A 6885-nucleotide genomic window follows, 5' to 3' on the forward strand; every position below is an offset into this window, starting at 1 on the left:
TCTTTCTCTCTCAAATAAACAAAATCTTAAAACAACAACAACAACAAAGAAATAAGGTGTATTTAAATGTTGTTTTGAAATATTTCAGCTAATATTAGGGGGAAAAAAACCTCTAAGAGTTGAACATGATTTGCATCCGAGATTGGTACTGAGGAGGGAGTGGGGCAGGGAACGGCTTTTTAAATTATAAAGCTTTGATAGCGATTTGATTTTTAAATGATGTACTTAAAAATTTATAAAATAATATGTGCATACATATTTGATAAAATAATATATATTATACATATTTTCTCCTCTTCGATTCCTTCCCTTGCCAGGGATTTTGAACATACTAGTGAAATACACCAGTTTCTTCTTTATGCTAATTTTTTTCTGACTTGCTCAGCACCAAGTAGCCTGCACTGCCTTGTTTTCTAGTTTTTATACGTCTTTGCATAGTTCACCTATAGTTCTTTGGCCCACAAAGATATAAATTTATAAACCTCATGTTTCTTTTGTGTCTCTTGCCAAGAGACAGAATCATGCTAATCCCTAAAATGCACTCAAATAATGTCTATTACTGAGTCTGCTCTTTGGAAAAATGATCTATCTGAAACCCAGACAAGGCTAAAATAAAAAGGTAAACATGTAAAAGAAAGGTTCTAGGCAATCTCCCTTCAATTTGAGAGAGAGGATTCATTGGATCTGACAGTATAGTCATAGCCCTCCACAGGTCCATGCTAGGGGTCATTTCTCTACAGTCATCTACTGAATTGGTGGCCCAAAGCATCCAGACCCTGAGAACCCCATTCTAAGGGCTAGGGTACCAGAGACTGTAAACGGGAAGACCACAGAATAGGTTCTATCCTGGAACGACTGTCCACCTCCATCTCACGAAGCTGAGGCTAGGTTTCAGGTTTCTGGATTCCACTTGAATTTTAAAACAATACAAATAAAACCATTGGGTCTAGAATATTGATGAACATGAAAGGCTGTGATTGGCACCTGTAAAACTTTCAAGGGTGTGAATTAGATCAAAACAAATTTCTATACAAAATACTGGGTTTTTAGAGCTGTGAGGAATCCATTGATGCTTGGAGGAGCTAAGTTAAAACAATTTAAACAAAATGCCATGTTACACAGCAGGAAATAAAGTTTATGGAACTCATTACTTTAAAAAGTGAAACAGGAATTATAGTTCCTAAAGAGGTTTAAATAAATTCATACATGACTGATCTGTAATGGGTTATTCATGAAAATTAGATTATATTTTCAAGCTAAACATTGGAGGGTAACGCAAACAGTAACAACAAACGTAACAACAATAAAATAATACTGCTACTTATTGGAGGCAGTGAACCACACTAGGTACTTTATAATAGATTATCATATTTAATTCTACAGCAACTAGCAAGCTACTATCCCCCGTATTTCACAAATGAGCAAAAGGAGTCTCTGATCAGTTCGCATGGGCATTTGATTTTAAGCAGTCCAAAGATCTGTGTTCCGGGACAAGGTAAGCCTCCTGTGGAAGGAAGGGAGGAATGAAGGGGGGTAAACAGAAGGGGGAATGAACCATGAGAGACTATGGACTCTGGGAAACAAACTGAGGGCTTCAGAGGGGAGGGGGGTGGGGGAATGGGACAGGCTGGTGATGGGTAGTAAGGAGGGCACGTGTTGCATGGAGCACTGGGTGTTATATGCAAACAATGAATCATGGAACTTTACATTAAAAACTAAGGATGGACTGTATGGTGACTAATATAACATAATAAAAAATTATTACTAAAAAAATAATAAAAAATAATAATAAAATAAAAATTCAAAAAAAAAAAAAAAAAGAAAAGGTAAGCCTCCTGTGATTGCTGTTCCTGAATGGAAAGGACCATTTTTTAAGGGCAGATGAGCGAACCATTCCCTACTCTCCAAGGACTTACAAGGTGAAATCTGGTAATGGAAGAGTACAAATCAAAAGTGACCAGTACAGCCTGAGGAGTGTGTGTGTAGGGTGGACACATATCCCAGTTTGCCTGGGACACACCCAGAGTAACAGACCCAGAGTAAGTATTGGACAACTCTCTGTCACTCTGGCGGAGGAATAAGAAAAAACTGGAATATTTGGGGACTGAGTCAACAAATATACTTCAAATTTATCCCTTAAGTATATTAAGTAATATAAATGTAAGAATATTAAAAATACTGTATGTTTATACTAAAACATATCCTCAACAAGGCAAAATTTCTCAAAATATGAGGCCCAGGGTTCCTACCACTCAATCTCCACTGCTAATTCAACCTCACAATCTTCGGCCCTTTCCCACTGCATATTTTTATCTTCCTCCCACAGTAAAAACTCTGGTTTCCAACAATATTAATACAATTAAGCATGTGTTCAATTCTGCGATTTGGTCAACATATCAAATAATTTCTAGAATTGCTACATCCATACCACTAAAAAAACAAACCCCTAGTCTATTAAAAAGGATTCAAGATCTGTTTACATCCCTTTCCCCCCTACACTAAGGACATGTAGTCAAAATTTCATGTTAAAAAATTATTTGGTTTAGCTCTTTTTTCCCCACTTTTCACTGTGGTTATGTTATTTATGTGAAACTTAGTAAGTTTTATTTGTATATTGGCATTTAGATTTAGACTTTTCTTTTTTTAAACTCCCATCTTGGTTTCATTTGTTTGACTATGTAGATAACATTAGTGTGCTTCTAAAAGTCAAAACTGTTCAAAAATTATATTCAGAAAAATGTCACGCTCTCTTCTTTCTTCTACTCTGTACGGCTCCCTCCTACTCTCCCCTGCCTCCCTGCCACCTCTTACTCTGCTTGTGGATAACCAATTTTACTGCTGTGTTTGCTATGTTTCTTTTTGCAAAAATAAGCACTTAGCTTTTTTTTTTTTTTAACATGTATCCTAAGTATAACTTTGGATCATTTCATGGAGATCTTTCTCATTCTTTTTTAAAGCTGCATAATACACCACCGTATATATAAGCCAAAGTTCATTTAATCAATTTCCTGTTTGAGCACATCAATAGTTTCCAATTATTTTGCAGTTATAAGTAACACCACAATGGATAATATCAGATATGTATATTTTTGTATTGTTAAATGAGTATTTTATGGTAGCTTCCTAGAAGTGGAATTTTTAGTTCAAAAGTTAAATGCATTTGTGGGTTGGTGAGATATGGATAAATCTAGCCATGTGCCACTTAACACATGTTTTAATTACAGAGACTTTATAATATATCCTGTTCATCTCTCAGGGCTACTTCTTCACAGCTCTTCTTTTCCTATATTTCCTTAGGGTTTTTTTTCCCCCATATTTATTTTTTTCATATAGACTTTAGTATTGATTTGACTAGCTCCACAAAAGCTCTTTCTAAAATTAAGATCATGGGATGCCTGGGTGGCTCAGTTGGTTAAGTGTCTGCCTTCGGCTCAGGTTGTGATCCCGGGGTCCTGGGATCAAGTCCCACATCAGGGACTGGTGGGGGGAGCCTGCTTCTCCCTCTGCATGCCATTTCCCCTGCTTGTGCGTTCTCTTTCTCTCTGACAAATAAATAAATAAAATCTTAAAAAAAATAAAATAAAGATCATATTGTCCATACATTTACCTAGAAAGAAATGACATCTTGTTGATGCCAAGCCATGCTAACCAAGAAGAAATGTGTGTCCATTTGCCCAAGTCTACTTTTGTGTTGTTAGGAACATCTAACAGTCTTTTGCATATATGTTTTGATTAGTTTTGTCTTACTGATTATTCCTAAGTATGTCATCTTTATATTTTTGTTATTGTAAATGGGGATTTCTCTTCCATTATATTGTCTAACTACTTATGATTTGTGTTATGTGAAACCTATTAATTTTTGAATGTTTATTTTCTATCTTGCAGTGCTAAAATAAACATGCACACAATCGCACAGCATTCATAAAGGTCTATTTCATTATGGGGGGGTAACACATTTAACGGTTAAATACATTTAAATAACATAGAGGATGGCACAACTGCTGCATGGGTAGCTAGATTAGATCACCAATTCACCTAGAAACCAGCTAACGAGTAACTGTCTAAATATTTAAAGCACAGCTCTTATTTAGATCAGACTTTGGTTTGATCACCTTCTTGGTCACACTGGAAACAGACGAAAGTGAAATCTTCTGTTATCCATTCCCAGAGGTTCCTTTCAGCTGGATTAAGGCCTCCAGCCACAGAACAAGCCCAAGCTCAGGGCCTCCGGCGTGAATGCTCTTTCCAGCTACCAGAGCAGACAGTATAAGCTGGACCCCAGGCCTCAGAGTCTGAGCCCACTCCAATTAAATTAGACTTGTTGACTTTTGCAGAAATGGCAGCAGTGGGATCCCGCCGATACTTGGCTATAATGCCAAAGCGAGTGCAGTTGGTAACTGATGTCCAAGCGAGGTTTCCTGAAATGTCAAGATCTTCACATACTTTCTGATACACTGATCCTCCAAATTCTGTCCCATCATTGACGTCAGTGTGCAGCTGAAGTCCCCAGTCCTGTAGCCCATCGCAGAGTTATTTCTTGTCAGCGTCGATCTGGCACTGTCAGCAAGCCAGCCCGCATAACCAAAGATATCCAACCCAGCAAACTCAAAAGTCAACATCACAACCAAGGTTCATCAACTCCCTCTTGTAAGAAGACTTGATTTTACCACTCGCTCATGCTGGGTGAAGGGTATTAAATATTAGCTTCAAACCTTGATAAACCTGGTCTTCAATTGCAATGTCTGTTCCCCAGAGAGTTATCCGTGTTTGATTTTTCTGTGAAAGTGAGACCAGACCCACACCATCAATGTTTGGTCTCTGCTGTTCCACGAACCTTACCAGTGTCTGTATTCGATGAACAGATGTTCAGAATTCCAAACCACTGCATGACTTCGTTTTCACACCCAGTTTCACCAACCCAAAACCAAATCTTCTGCCGGAAATATCTCTGGGGGCTTTGCCAAGATCAGCATATGATGGAGGATACGCCTTGGTCACGCGCGGCTCTGTCCATAGCCATGGGAAGGCGTGGCCACTGGAAGGCGAGGCCATGGGAAGAGGTGATGCGGTGATCTCCTGAGAGGGACAGCAGCCACTCTGCTTGCTGCCGAGACCTCTCAGTTCGCTCAGGGGCTCCGGGGCTCAGGGTTGGGCTGCAGCTTCCACAAATGGAGGGGGAAGGAAAATGTCTTTTTTCTTCATCACTGCCTTTTGTTCTTGTTAGATATGACTTGTGTATACCATTTTAATTCCCTTCTTGTTTCTTATATTTATTTTCTTAACGGTTGCCCTGGGTATCCCATATATTCTATTATGTACTGTTGTCATGATCACTATTTTTTCTTAAATTCTCTTATTTAGCTCTGCAGCTCTTCTTTCACTCAAAATTTGATAAAAAAAAGTTTAAATTTTTCTGTTGTTGTTTTCAAAGTGAATATCATTTTTATTTCAAAATTTTCTAATTAGTTGATTTTGTGTTTGGCTTGCATTCTAATAAAAATATTGTGTTCCTGATAGCTCTAATTTACCAAATTTATGGTGGTTTTGTTTGTGATCCTACATTGATCAATTTTCTTATGAACGATCCATATATATTTAGAAAGAAAGCATATTCTCTCCCATCAGGGTGATCTATTTATCTATCATCTATCTATATTATATATATTTATATCTATATCTACATATGATCTATCTTACTGATATTTTATTATGTTCTTTAGATCTTCTAATCATTTTTTTTCTTTCTTTCTTTCTTTTCAAGTTTTTAAATTCCCGTTACTTAACACATGGTATATTAGTTTGAGGAGTAATGAGATTTGCATTTCTAATTCCAGCTGTGTGTTTATTTTCTAAAATCGCCCAATAATTTTTTCAGAATATTTACTTTAATTTGAATAATTGTGCAATCATTTTCTTCTGTTTTGTTTTTGGCTTAGGGAGGAGCATTTTAATCAATTAAAATGTTTTTATTCGTATTTTTTGCCTTCATATTTTACAGTGACCTTGTTGGAGTTTGATTTTTTTTTTCTTATTCCAAGGCATTTTTTGGATAGGTTCCTAATTTTAGACTGCTCTCCTCTGACATCATCCACAAGTCCAGTTAATTTAATACATGATGCAGAAGAGGTGGAGGGAGAAATAAAAAGTGCTTTTGCAAACCTGGTTTCTCTTTTGTTTATTTCAGATTCTTGAAGCTCTCCCCCTTACTTCCTTCTTTTGCATTGCTGTTGCATCTCCAATGAGCACCACTCCTTTTATCTTTTTCACTCAAAAAAGTAACATCACTAGGAGGCACCACCTCTGGTTCCAATAAGTAAGCAACCTCCCTGTGGCCAATTCTGGGAACAACCCTGTTCACCACGTTCCAGATTTTTTTTTTCACTGAGTGTTGTACTTTTTCCTTCTGAGGTGATTCACCTATATCTTCCACTCTGCTCTTCCATTTGGTCTCTTAAGCCTCCCTCTCACCAGCCTTTCATCCTCACAGGCTATGGCTATGGTGGAAACTCTTTTGCAACTTAACGTTAATTTCTCTATTGAAAAGCAATTTGAATTTTCTGTCTCTTAAAAAATGTCGAATGTGTGGATCATGTGTTTCATTTCTGCCGCTGGTTGAACTTATAGGTTGTAGGGAGGATGTCTGGAGATATTTAGATTCAGAAGACCACTATTATGCTTAAGGATGATAATTTTCAAAGGACATAGATTTTGAAGAACAATTGTAATTTTAACGGAATTTAAAGACTGTATCCTGCATAAAGAAAACTGTGTAAGCAAAACTATGGAATAGGGTAAATTTAAAGGGATATCTCAGAAATAATTTGATAATTTTATAGAATAGGCTACCTAAAATAACTCAACAATAAAACTAGAAAGATTGGCTGA

The 6885-nt window shown here is 36.9% G+C and overlaps 1 pseudogene; it reads right to left on the reverse strand.

Annotated features, from left to right (window-relative positions):
• Positions 1 to 4092: 4092 nt before the first annotated feature.
• Positions 4093 to 5052, reverse strand: LOC123783202 (non-selective voltage-gated ion channel VDAC2 pseudogene; annotated as a pseudogene).
• Between the last annotated feature and the right edge of the window lie 1833 nt (positions 5053 to 6885).

This window comes from Ursus americanus, chromosome 16, assembly GCF_024610735.1.
Source record: "Ursus americanus isolate L20-20 chromosome 16, mUrsAme1.1.p, whole genome shotgun sequence".
Classification (NCBI taxonomy): domain Eukaryota; kingdom Metazoa; phylum Chordata; class Mammalia; order Carnivora; family Ursidae; genus Ursus; species Ursus americanus.